A 13,896-nucleotide genomic window follows, 5' to 3' on the forward strand; every position below is an offset into this window, starting at 1 on the left:
CATTTTTAAGTCTAAAATGACCAGAAGCATTGGATACTAAAAAGGACAAGTGCGGCAGTTGAGTGGCAGAGCTGCTGACCTCTATGTGTGGGGGTATAACTCAGTGGGTCACCCAGTCATCTGGATGCCCCCTACAATGCTCACAACTTCTCAACTTTACTTCTAATATAACACCCAAACCCCACCAGGCCCCTGAGCTTTGTGTCATTGCGAGTAATACAATTCTAGTTTCAAACCCCACCCCCTCCACGTGGTTAGTTTTCATCTTGACGCGAGCAGCACACATCAATTTGACCAAAATCGCGACACTCCAGAGACGTGTGCAGTGGGGTTTTGGTGTTAGCCTTCCAAGGTGCAAATCTGGATGCGCCCTACAGAGAGCTTAAAGTTTCAACTTTGATTCAAGCAAAGTTCTTCCAAGGTTTTGATGATTTGACTATATTGGTAAAATGAAATCTTCCAGTACATAAAGCGCCTTAAATGCATCGTTACAATATATTACATAATCACAGACATGACTTTCAGCTAGAAACACTATCTTCCTTTATAAAACTTGAATACTTTTACCACCACTTATCAAGTCTAAAGTGATTTGCGCTGTGTTTGAGTGGTAGAGCTGCTTGCTTGTGTTTGTGGGGGTATAGCTCAGTGGTAGAGCATTTGACTGCAGATCAAGAGGTCCCCAGTTCAAATCTGGGTGCTCCCTATAGAGTTCATGAAGCTTCAACTTTGGGTCAAGCTTCCAGTACATGGAACATCCCTTGTTACAATAGTTTACATAGTCACAGACATGACTTCCAACTAGAAACAGCACCTTCCTTTATGAAACTTATATCCTTTTACCACAACTTTTCAAGTCTAAAGTGACCAGAAGCATTGGATACTAAAAAGGACAAGTATGGTTGAGTGGTAGAGCTGCTGGCTTGCATGGGTCAGGGTATAGCTCAGTGGTAGAGCATTTGACTGCAATCTGGGTGCCCCCTGTGGAGCGCATGAAGCTTAAACTTTATTTCAAGCACAGGTCCGATGATGACACTCTTTCAGTAAATTTTCCATTACATAAAGTGCATCAAATGCCTTTTTACAATTAAACACATAGTCACAGATATGACATCCAGCTAGAGACAGCACCTTTCTTCATAAAGTATAAAAGTTGAACCCTTTTTCCAGCACTTTTTAGGTCTACAGTGACAAAAACTGAATGGAAAAAGGACAAGTGCTGTGGTTGGTTGATAGAGTTGTCAAGCAAAGTTCTTCCAGTGGTCTGATGATGTGAGTGTGTCAGTAACCTGACATCTTCCAGTACACAAAGTGCGTTATTGTCATGGATTACATAGTCACATACATGACTTCCAGCTAGAAACAGCACCTTTCTTCATAAAGTATAAAACTTCAATCCCTTTACCACCACTTTTCAAGTCTAAAGTGGCCAAAAGCATTGGATACTAAAAAGAACAAGTGAGATGATTGACTGGTAGCGCTGTGAAGGCACACATGTCCGTGGGGGTATAGCTCAGTGGTAGAGCATTTGACTGCAGATCAAGAGGTCCCCAGTTCAAATCTGGGTGCCCCCTATAAAACTATAAAGACTGTTATAACTTCAAGTTAAGTTCTTCCAGTGCTTTCATGATGTGAATGTATCAGTGAAGTGAAAGCTTCCTGTACATTATTGGGTTGTCACAGACATGACTTCCAGAAAGAAAGAGCACCAGTGTCTTTTAAAGTATAAAACTTCTATCCTTTACCACCATTTTTCAAGTCTAAAGTGACCAGAAGTATTAGTTTCTACATGGACATCTTTACTATTCTTGGTTCCATCTTGCCATGGATTACATAGTCACAGACATGACTTCCACTTATAACAGGACCTTTTTTCATAAATTATAAAAGTTCAGTCCTTGTACCACCACTTTTCAAGTCTGAAGTGACCAGAAGCATTGGATACTAAATAGGACAAATGCAGTGATTGACTGGTAGAGCTGTTGAGCCACGTGTGGGGGTATAGCTCAGTGGTAGAGCATTACAGAGCTCACAAAGTTTGAACTTTAATTCAACAACAACTGAAATTATACAGTGCATTATGAGAAAATATTTGGATTTTGTACAACATGATACGTGATAAAATTTAATATTCTATAATAATGTGCTACAATGCAATATTATAATATGACGTGATGAAACAGTAATACACCTTTACATTACAGCAGCTCTACTGAAAACCCAGCACAACAACACTGTTAAAATTACTGTTACTGCACTGACACAGACATTCTTCTGATTACAGCCTGCTGTAGCAGGTGTATACAGTATGTAAGCATGTGTGTTATTACCATAACAAACTGTGTTTGGTTCTGCTTGGTTACGCTGCAACACGAAAGTGTCATGTTTCCAAGTAGTTTTTAATGCCTGCATCCCTCCCCCCTTTGAGCTCCTCTTCTTCTCACCTCTTAAAGTAGGGGTGGCTCTGCTCACAGGTGTAGCAGGGTTATCACACACATATACATATGCACACACACACACTTTGATCTGAGGGGTGGTTCATTCAGTTGGTGGGAATTTCCCCTTGTATTGCTGTAGGAGGGTCCCCTTCCTCAACCTTCTGAAAGAAGAAAAAAAATCTATTTTTTCTTCCTCCATGTCTTCTGAAGCTCCTCAAAGACTGCCCTTTAGGGTTGGAAGTCTTGCACATTCATCCTCCTCTTCCTCACTCCCTTTTTTCTTCCTCTTCCTCATTCTCCTCCTCTTCCTGTCACACTCAATCCTTCTGTTGTTTGTTGCCTTGTGATCCTTTCACAACCAGGCCACCAAGTGTTTTCCATAGGTCTCCTATAAGGTCTTGGTGTCATACATCAAACAGCCCCTTCATGCACGTTCATAAGATGTTCACTATGTTGTTGACAAGATCTTATAGGAAGAGGGAGAGTTGCCAAGTGTGAATGAGGCTCTCTGTCTTTCTCATCCATCTTTCAAGTGCCCTATTAAGAGTAAATATGAAAAATAAAAAGAAGTAATGATTGAAATGTTCATTGCAGTGTGGAGCAATGTTGGCCTAACTTGTCTGCAAATTAGTGTAGTGAAGCTTTGACAGGATTATCCGTTGTAAAAACAAATGATGGCCTTGAAACTGGGAAGCACCTCCTTCACCCAGGCCCATCTCCCCTCGGGGAAAAAGGTTGACATTTTCTGCTCTGGTTTTTCACTCACCAAAATGAGATTCGGAGGATTCACAAGGCAACAACAAAATTAGATTTAGATAAATAAATCTTTTGAGAGCTCACTCCAGCTGCACTGGCTACTCCTTTAAGTTAATTAAGAAATGTACCACTAGAATCTAGTTTTCAATAGCAAAGACAGATGTAGGGAACTGAGCCCCATCTTTGGATAAAATTGAGATCCTGTAGAAATGGGGTAGTCATTTCAGGAGGTCCGGATAGAGAAGATCTTCTCATGTTTAGGTTTAGGTCCGCAGCATCATCATGTTTAAGTTGCATTATAATTTAGTTATACATTACAATTATTTTATATATATTGAAGCAGCATTGCCAACAACTCAAATCAAACAAAGAAAGCTATAATTCAACATCATGTCAAAAATATGTATTTTCAGTGCAACTCTGGACTCTGGAGAGCTACAAAATATAAATAATAAATAAAATAAACAGGAAAAGTCAAAGCAAAGTAAATTTGACATTCAACTAAGAATTATAAATAAAAAGTACTTACATAATCAATAATAATAATGATAATAAGTTATTGGCTTGACTTGGCTGCAGGCTTCCAAATTAAAATCCTGCTTTCAGGGGTGTTGGTTGGTAGAGTATCCATCCCATGTACAAAGGCTCAGTCCTTGAAGCGGCGGCCAAGGGTTCGAATCCAACCTCTGGCCCTTTGCTACATGTCATTCCCCATCTTTCTCTCTCCACATTTCAGTCACTTGTCAGCTGCCTCTGTCAAATAAAGCCTAAAATATCTAAAAAAGAAAAAAAGCTGGCTTTCAGTGTCAACTACTCACAATTTGGCTGCTTTTCTCACTCCTTTATATTTTTCTATGTCACTGTCACTGCTGCTCTATTCAGTGAAGGCCTGTCTTACCCTGCCTGTGATTGGCTGACATCCTTGCCGTCACCCAGACCAATCTCTGGACCGCGGACCGCCTATTAATGACTTGTGCTGTAGAGCATCATTCCAAACATTTGTGTAACAAGAAACAGGGTTAAGTTAAGGTGACAGGGTTGTGGTTAGAGACTGTTGTGTAATTGAAATGTCACTGGTGCAATCTCTGCTGCAGCCTTGTAGAGTTAAACTGTCCTGAGGAATACATTGTATATATTCATCTGAAAATTGCTGTTAAGTTTCTTTCCTCTTCCTATTCTTCAAAGAAAGACTGCTAAGAGATCTGAAATAACTCAAAACTTTCCTGCACCTGTGTTTCCCACCTTTATAAGACTCAGCAGTTAACCTTTCGAGATGAACGACGTTCAGTGAGGCAAAACCACAGCTCTTTCCAGCCGGGGGTTATTTTGCAGACACGATGGCAAACAGATAAAAATGAACTTGGACTTAATTTTGGAACAAAGTGTCATAAGTGTCGCAGAAAAGGCACAAGCTGAAGTGGATGATGAACACACATAGTACGCACACAACTGGGGCTTAAAAGGCACGTACAGCAGACGCAAATACACATATCACACATCCTCGAAGGAAAGCCACTTCCCTAAACTTGCCATCTGGGGAAGTTTTGGTGGTTTTTCTGTGCAAATTTGCACAGTTGTGGTTTTTACAGAGCTGCTAAGAAAAGTCTGTACAGACATGTGGAGCAGAGGAAATGCGTCAGCAGAGGAGGAGTACTAACCTCTCAGGACAAGCTCATCCATTCACGCACGGACTTCAGTATATTGGGCCTGTGCATAGGGGTATGTATGACCCTGCAGTCAGGGTCATTGTTCTACCATTTTGAATGTTGTTCAGACTGAGAAAGCAGGTGAACACTATAAGGCTAATAAAGTATGATGTCTTCCAAACAAGAAACCCATTTTATATACTGAAAATTCTGAATGGTGTATGTCCATTACTTTAAGACTTAAAGGCCAAAACATCTCATTATTGACCTGATAACATTTCTGAACAATAATAAATAAATATAAGACAGCAACATATCTAATTATTAGAGATTTGCTCTGACATGTTGTTTTTTTTTGGCCTTTTGAAGCTTTTATTGTATAGAGAGAGTGCTGAAGAGTGACAGGAATGTGGGGAGAGAAAGAGAGATAGAGAGAGATGGGTAACAAGATGACATTCAGCAGAACTAACAAAGCTTCAACTTTGCTTCAAGCAAAGTTCTTCCAATGGACTGATGATGTGATGGATTAAATAGTCACAGACATGACTTCCACCTATAACAGGACTTTTTTCATAAATTATAAAAGTTTAGTCCTTGTACCACCACTTTTCAAGTCTGAAGTGACCAGTTTAGTCCTTGTACCACCACTTTTCAAGTCTGAAGTGACCAGAAGCGTTGGATACTAAAAAGAACAAGGGCGGTAGTTGAGTGTCAGAGCTGCTCACCTGCATGTGTGGGGGTATAGCTCAGTGGTAGAGCATTTGACTGCAGATCAAGAGGTCCCCAGTTCAAATCTGGGTGCCCCCTATAGAGTTTATGAAGCTTCAACTTTGATTCAAGCTTCCAGTACATGATGCACCTTAAATGCATCATCACAATAGATTGCATAATGACAGACATGACTTCCAGCTAAAAACAGCACCTTCCTTTATAAAATTTCAATCCTTTTACCACCACTTTTCAAGTCTAAAGTGACCAGAAGCATTGGATACCAAATAGGGCAAGCACGGTACTTGTAATACATAATTTCAAGATGATTACATGACTTCCAACTAGAAACAGCACCTTTCTCACCTTCACAGCAGTTGCGTTCAGCACATACAGTAAAGACACGCCCCCAGCAACCCACCTCAGCTCCCCCAGTGGATCAACCTCTCTCCTGCACGGCGGTGTGTTTTTCTGCTGACACCCCTGCATTGCAAACCGCCGATGCGGAAATTCAATGAATGGAAAAAACAATTTTTTTTGTGACCAGAAGCATTATATTGAATAGGACAAGTGCAGTGGTTGACTGGTAGAGCTGTTGAGCTACACTGGTGGGGGTATAGCTCAGGGGTAGAGCATTTGACTGCAGATCAAGAGGTCCCCAGTTCAAATCTGGGTGCCCCCTACAGAGTTCACAAAGCTTAAACTTTGCTTTAGGCAAAGTTCTTCCAATGGACTGATGATGTAAGGGTGCCGGTAACGTGACATGACTTCCACCTATAACAGGACCACTTTTCATAAATTACAAAAGTTCACTCCTTGTACCACCACTTTTTAAGTCTGAAGTGACTAGAAGCATTGGATGCTAAATAGGACAAATGCGGTGATTGACTGGTAGAGCTGTCAAGGTGCATATCTGGGGGTATAGCTCAGTGGTAGAGCATTTGACTGCAGATCAAGAGGTCCCCAGTTCAAATCTGGGTGCCCCCTGTAGAGTTTATGAAGCTTCAACGTTGATTCAAGCTTCCAGTACATGATGTACCTTAAATGCATCATCACAATAGATTGCATAATGACAGACATAACTTCCAGCTAAAAACAGCACTTTCTTTTATAAAATTTCAATCCTTTTACCACCGCTTTTCAAGTCTGAAGTGACCAGAAGCATTGGATACCAATGCAGAAACTCAATGAATGGAAAAAACATATTTTTTGTGACCAGAAGCATTGGGTATTGAATCGGACAAGCATGGTGGTTGACTGGTAGAATTGTTGAGCTACTTTTGTGTAGGTATAGCTCACTGGTAGAGCATTTGACTGCAGATCAAGAGGTCCCCAGTTCAAATCTGGGTGCTCCCTACAGAGCTCATGAAGCTTAAACTTCAACTCAAGTGAAGTTCTTCCAATAGTATGATGTTAAATGATTTGACATTTTTGAAATTGTTAAACTACCTGTGGTGACTAAAAAATGTAAATTATCAAAGTTGGAGCACTCTTACCACTCTCCTGGTAAGAAAGCGGCGATAAAAAGTGGGTCATAAGTGGAGGGCAGGTGAGGGTGTTAATAAAAGATGTAAGAGGGGAGACAGAGGGATGGAGGAAGGAAAGGGAGAAAAAGTGAGAGAGAGAGAGAGAGACTGGAGGAGAAAATGACTGGGAGGTAAAACTATTTCTGGAATGCACCTTCACTTAAAGTCTAACCAGTCAACACACACACACACACACAGTGACAACCTAACCCGTTTCTACAGTATGTGATAAGGGTGATTGGGTTTCCACTCTTTCTCCACAAACACTATCTGATTAAGGGGACTTCCTGCTTTCTCTCTGCCCGTTTCATTCTTTGATATTAATACTTCATAGTATGCGCTGCTTCATGTGTGTGTACCTGTGCCAGAAACCATATACACCTTATCCAGCTTTAGGGTGTGTTCAGTAGTTTGTTTCTACCCTGCTGTTTGTGTGTTTCTCTTTCTCATGCTTCTTGGTGCACAGTTTTTTTGACATGTAGGATTTAATGGCATTTAGCAATGTAGTTGTTGATTGCAACCCCCTCTACATACCCTCCCATTCTAAGTGTGAAGGAGAAACTACAGTGGCCGCAAAATGTGAATAACCAAAAAACACGATAAGCCCAATTTTAGAGCCAGTGTTTAGTTTGTCCATGACAGTTGCATGTATCTGTAGATGCAAAATGCAATTCTTATTTTTAGTGAATTCATTGATATTTACATTTAATCATTTAGCTGTCTTACAAAAAGGTAAACAATCAAGCGTTAGTATTAGTGTAGCAATAAGTACTGTGACAGTTATAGAGGGGGAGTGGATTTATCTTCTTTAGTTGTTGGTAGTGCTAGGAGAGGAGGTACTCTCTAAAGAGCTGGGTCTTCAAGGGTTTTTGAAGGTAGAGAGGGACTCCCCTGCTCTAGTTTGAACTGGTAGCGCATTCCACCAATGGGGAACAACAGAAGAGAAGAGTTTGGATTGCCCTGAGCGTACAGGTGGCAGATCCACAAGTCATTCTTTGGAGGAACACGAGAGTTGTAACATATGCCTGTACAGTATAAGAGCAATCGAGTAGGTGGGTGCAGAACTGGAGACTATGTTGTAGGCAAGCATTGGTGATTTGAGTTTAATGTGCCCTTTTGGTTGATTGAATGACCACAGATGACCACAGTATCATGAGTTTGTAGCATCTTTCTTATGTTGTGAAGTGCGAAGTGGCACGACTGGGGAACTCAATATGAGGCAATATGATTAGAGAAGGTTATGACACCTAAATTTCATTTCATTTTTATGTTGATATCATGGTGTATAGTAGGTTTGGCTGGGAGGACCAGAAGCTCAGTTTTCAAGAGTTTCAGCTAAAGGTGGTGTGCTTTCATCCTTGTATATGTGTCATTCAGAGATCCGTGCAGAAACCGAGGTGGAAATGACAAATACAAGTGTGTGTCATCTTCATAGCAGCGATAGGAGAAGCTATGCAAGCGAATAAAGAGAGGTGGTGTAAATAGCAAGTGTTGGTCAAACGCTATTGTGGAAAATACCCCCAAGCTTATTGGCCTTATCCTCTTTTGAAAAAAATGGCAATACCAATAGCTGCTGAATATTAAATGTATTTTATATATTATATTTCTTCAGACAAAAAGTGTCAGGAATTAAAATTTCACTTCAGCTTTAATGTGTTTTCTTTTTGGATGAGTGTGTTTGATGTTGGATGTTGGACCAACTCCCACTCTTCCCATTTCTGTCACATCCACTGTCCTTGCTGTTTCCTGTTTACATGAGACGACTTCCTCTGAACATCGGCAACATACCAAACGGCCACAGACCTGTCTTCTCTATCTCCAGATAAGTCCATAAACAATACCAGAGGTAGATGAATAAAGTAACATTGCTCTTTGGCCCTCTGAAGAAATTGATCAATGGTGGAGAGTAATAGCAGGAAGCTGAAAGTTGAAGCAGCTCAAATGGCCAAATTTTCTTTCATCTCACTTCCTTTCAAGATGGTTTACTGTGTATTACACATAAACACACACACACATACACACGCACACACACACACACACACACATACACACACACACACACAGTGAAACACCATCTTAGGAGCTCTCTAATGTCCTGCCATGCAGGTGTGTACTAATCTTCTAAATCCAATAATAATGGCAATCCTGATCTTCATATGATCCCATTGAGATCAATGGAGCAGCTGTCGTGCATGTGTACGGCTTAACAGACAAGTACACGCGAGCATAAAGTACACACACATAAAGCAATACATAGTACTGTATCTGTACCAGTTAGTCCGGTAAGAGTTTGGGAGGATTTGTCCCTATTGTCAAAGAATTTGGTTTCTGCTATTTAATTTCAGGATTGTAATCATGAAGATTCGCTGCTCCTCTCACTCTGGGCACCAGGTTTTGATCATATTGGTCACATATTCTTCCAACTTTCAACTGATCCATCTTCTATTTTCTCTACTGTTTTTGGCTTTAGGGATGGAATTATTGGTCTTGATCAGTCCATAACTTTGGTCCAGATTGAAATTCAATTTTCAGTTTGTTTTTTTTTATCCTCTGATACTTTATTATACAAACAAACACCCACACACCCACACAAACATGCAGACACAAGTGTTAATGGCCCATTGTATCATATGGAAAAGACTATTCCAACATAACAGATGGGGGGAATTTACTGCATTGAGACAATGGAAGAAAAGGATTATAAGGGACTGACATCACCAACTAAACCCATGAGAAGTATGTGAACGTGTGAAAGGAGAGAAGGAGGAGCAGGAAACCTGGGGAAGAGATGATAAAAAAAAATGACATCATGAGTCTAGCAGGGCAATTTGATAATTCCTTTAATTAGATTGTATAAATTGGAATTAGGAAACGTGACTGCTTTTGGAATTATGGGATGAGGTAGGATATAGATGGAAGAACTGAGCAGAAAAGAGAAGGTGAGGGAAAGGGACTGAGTAAAGAAAGAAGGGAGCCAAGGGAGTTTAGGCCTGCAGAAAGAAAGGAGGGAAGAAGAAGAAGGTAGGAAAAGGGAGAGGACATGGAAATATTGATGGTAAAAAAAGAATAGGCAAAGAAGTCATTCAGAAAGTGATTTATGGAAAGAAAAAAAAAGAAGCAAATAATTTAAAGGAGGGCTGGTCAGAGGACAATGTGCAAAAGAACCAAAGGAAAGAGGCAGCAATGAGAGTAGTGACAGAGAAAAGGATGAAACGAGGACAAGAGGAAGTAAAAGAATGATGGAGAGATGACACCAAGGAAAGGACAGAAAGGAGGGAGAGGAGTGGAAATAAATAAAGAAAATACTAAGGGAAAATACCGGGGTGATAGATGAAAGTTGGGATGATTAAGCATCAAGGGAGCAGTGAAGAGGATTGGGGAAAGATAAGGAAAGACAAGAGAAGGAGCAAGAAGGGAAAGGAGACAAGAAGAAAGGGAAAGAGAGGAAGAAAGAGGGAACAAAGAAGAGAAGGAGGAAAGAAAGGAGGCAAAAAAGAGGGAGGGAGAGAAAAGGGGAAAATCCAAGTTCCTCATTAAAGCACAGTTGAGAAAGTAACGCAGCTCTTTCATCAATGGTTTGGCGTGTGTAAAAGTGTGCATGCAGCTCTGTAGCTGCATGCCTGATGTGACGTGTGTGTATGTGTCTGGTCGCAGCCTGAGGGCATGACTGAGTGAGTGACTAATTGTGCCGTCTGCTCGCCATGACACACACACACACATATGCACACACACCAAGATTATGCAATCACCATCAGGATAATCTCCTTGGCCCGGTATTTTTTTCCCCGTAGAGGATGAATATCGACACGTCTAGATTACTCTCTCGTCTGGAAATCCTTCACTCTGCTTACCTAATCCCTGACTCCTTCTTACATTACACCATCAGTCCATCCATGCATCGTTCCCTTGCTCCATTCCCATGGTCACTCAGCACAGAAAAACTAATCCCTCACTTGGATTGGAAAATTGGAAAATCTCCCCACATCAGTGAGCTGTTTGGTTTGAATCCAAATTACAATGCAAAAGGATTTGGTCATTTTAAGGTTTTAAAACTGTTGCAGAAATTGGATATTATTAGGACTGGGACCGTTCTGGTTTGGTTTATTTCATTTACCCAGCTTCTCTGTCTGTGTCTGGCTCACAAAATAGTGACATGAAGAAGTTTCCTTTAGTTTTGTCCACAATATAGACAGTAAATGAGAGAGAGACAGGCGGCATATCAGAGAAATAAAAGTTATTTTCTGATCATTTCATAATGGTTACTTTCACCAAATAATCATCTTGCATAAATATGATTCTCTTTCTCTGCCTCTATTATGTTCATGCTGATGTATGCGTGCCCATCCACCATCATCGCCCAGTTTTTGCAGATTCATCATTTCAACAACCTCATGAGCCCATCAGTCTCAGCAGTCATCAGTCCTCCACCACCACCGCCACCAGCGTCTGGACTCCAAGGAGAGATTTATTTGCTGCTGCCCAGGGCAGACACCCCTCTGTCACAAATCTCCCTGTAGAGTCTGGTGCCAAAGACTTTCTGTCAAGACCTATTATCATATATCATTTGTTAGACAATAATTATCAGTTCTAATTTGCTGTTGCTTTACAGCTATTTGTTTTAGTTTGTTTTCTTACAACTAGACCTACGGCCAGACTAGAAATTAGACAGAAAGAAAGAAAGAAAGAAAGAAAGAAAGAAAGAAAGAAAGAAAGGATCTGGATTGTTATTTAATCTGTGGCAATGTTGAAACTGGTATATGTTGAAATTACCTCGTCTTGTTGTGGTCTTACAGTATACAGCATTATATTATAATGTACTTTGATGTAGCCTGTTTCTGTTTGCTGTTGCAACAGCCTAACTCCTTTATGGGGATCATTAAAGTTTCATCTTACCCGTAAACCACTAATATCGTGAATAAAGGTTTTTAAAGCAGTTTATGTAGTTTGCTGTGGTGGCCAAAGTCCCCGCTGTTTGATGTTGAGTAAGACTCTCATTATCATTCCTCACACAAAAAGTAATCTCTGCCTGCTCCACAGTCACATAATCTTCTCATGGTGGTCTTTGAATGATATAATGGGTCTGTTATGAAAAAAAAAAAGCTTTATGTCATCTGTTATAGATATTTAAATTTTGATCTGTTGCATTTTTCCATTCAAATGAACTCTTTCTGCTCTGCAACTTCTATAAGTTTAGGTTACTAAAACTATTGTGTTCATAGAAAGTTTGTTTCTAGAAAAAGAAGTATTCACAAGTTACTCAATTTCAAAAATTCCCTTCACAAATTACATCATATAATATGGACATTTTGTAAGTTAATTTGTGGTAAATAAACTGAGAGCGAAAGTAAACCTGTCTCGGCTTTCTGAGGGCACTTTCTTTGAACACACATACAATACACACTATACACTTCAGTACTCTTGCCATCAACTCTATTTGGAGATTTAGAGATGATAAGACACGCTCAGACATATACAGAGAAGTCTCAGCTGAAATTTATCATATTGTCTTTTCTTTTATGTGGCATGTCAGTGATGTTTATGATCGCTGGCAGCATTTTCACCTCCATATCTTTCTGCATATGTGTGTGTGTGTGTGTGTGTGTGTGCCTGTGTGTGCTGCGTTGTACCGGATGAAAATGGAGTGTCAGCCACAGTTCAGGTAGCACTGAAACACAGGGCAACAAGTGAAAATCAAAACATGGACAGCTGGTACCACACACAGAGTGGAGAGTTTACTGTGGAAGAGTTAGCACAGACAAATACAAACTGAAAGAGAACACAGATGAGGCTGATATGAAGAGGTAACAGACAGGGCAAGAAAGATCAAGAAGGAAAGGAGTTCATAACTACTGTAAACTCCATGCATTTTCATTAATCTTGACAGTGGATGTAAAACAATGATTCAATCTGTATCCATTCAGCCCAGTTGATCCATGTCACAGAGGTTAAAAGGTAGTGTTTTTGTAAACATTCTCTTTTCTGGCATATGCAAAGTTCTGTGCATGTCTATGGAATCAAATTAAGCACATTTAAAGTGTCATATAGTAAAATACTTGATTATGTACCTCAGTGGCAGAGAGAGCCAGGCCTTTATTTGAAACGGTTTTATATTAGATGCATACCTTCATTTGTAATGTCTTGTTTCTTTTTTTAATATACATACTGCCATCCCTAATTATATTACTAGCGACCTCCCTGCCTTCCAATAGCCCAAAAGACAGTTGCTCCTTTTAATTTGAAACACCTGCAGGAAATGTTAAATTTCATTATCAGGGAAAATCCTTTTGTCAACATCCCATGGAGCCATTATTGCGTGCTATTATTTATTGTGAATACTGGCTTTTATTTGAGAATTTATATAATGAATGACTGTGAGGGTGTGCTGTTGATTTATGCAAATAACTTCACTTGCAACATGTCTTTACTGACTAGACTTGTCTCTAAATTGCTCCTCACTATGAACAATATCCTTGTTTCAGAAACTTGTAAGACACTGTGCCAAAGAAGTTTTTACAAGTTTTGCTAACTATATACTTTATCAATGTTAGTCTGCCAGTCTCAGATGTGTGATGTTGAAACAAAACACAACAAGCTGTTTCCTTGGTTTGATTCTGATCACTGCAAATGAATATATGAATACATACCCTAAACGTGTGTTGTCAACGTATCTATAAGGATAAAAGTTAAATGAGAGATCAATGAAAAGAAAGACAGTTAAATGGTTTTGGCTGCAGGAAAACACGCGTCAGATGTCTGCAGGTCATGGAAAAATTAAACTCTCTCTGAGGTCGTGACCCAGGCAAACATGAACGTCTGAAGCTT

General features: G+C 40.0%; 5 non-coding genes across 5 annotated transcripts; all 5 read left to right on the top strand.

The window, feature by feature from the left end:
• Window positions 1–634: 634 nt before the first annotated feature.
• On the top strand, window positions 635–706 carry trnac-gca (transfer RNA cysteine (anticodon GCA)). Its single transcript has one exon. It is a non-coding gene; the product is annotated as a tRNA-Cys (tRNA).
• A 796-nt stretch (window positions 707–1,502) lies between these two features.
• Window positions 1,503–1,574, top strand: trnac-gca (transfer RNA cysteine (anticodon GCA)). The gene has a single exon. It is a non-coding gene; the product is annotated as a tRNA-Cys (tRNA).
• A 4,001-nt stretch (window positions 1,575–5,575) lies between these two features.
• On the top strand, window positions 5,576–5,647 carry trnac-gca (transfer RNA cysteine (anticodon GCA)). The gene has a single exon. It is a non-coding gene; the product is annotated as a tRNA-Cys (tRNA).
• A 511-nt stretch (window positions 5,648–6,158) lies between these two features.
• On the top strand, window positions 6,159–6,230 carry trnac-gca (transfer RNA cysteine (anticodon GCA)). The gene has a single exon. It is a non-coding gene; the product is annotated as a tRNA-Cys (tRNA).
• A 233-nt stretch (window positions 6,231–6,463) lies between these two features.
• trnac-gca (transfer RNA cysteine (anticodon GCA)) lies at window positions 6,464–6,535 on the top strand. Its single transcript has one exon. It is a non-coding gene; the product is annotated as a tRNA-Cys (tRNA).
• The last annotated feature ends 7,361 nt before the right edge of the window (window positions 6,536–13,896 follow it).

Source organism: Larimichthys crocea, chromosome X, assembly GCF_000972845.2.
Source record: "Larimichthys crocea isolate SSNF chromosome X, L_crocea_2.0, whole genome shotgun sequence".
NCBI classification, from domain to species: Eukaryota; Metazoa; Chordata; class Actinopteri; family Sciaenidae; genus Larimichthys; species Larimichthys crocea.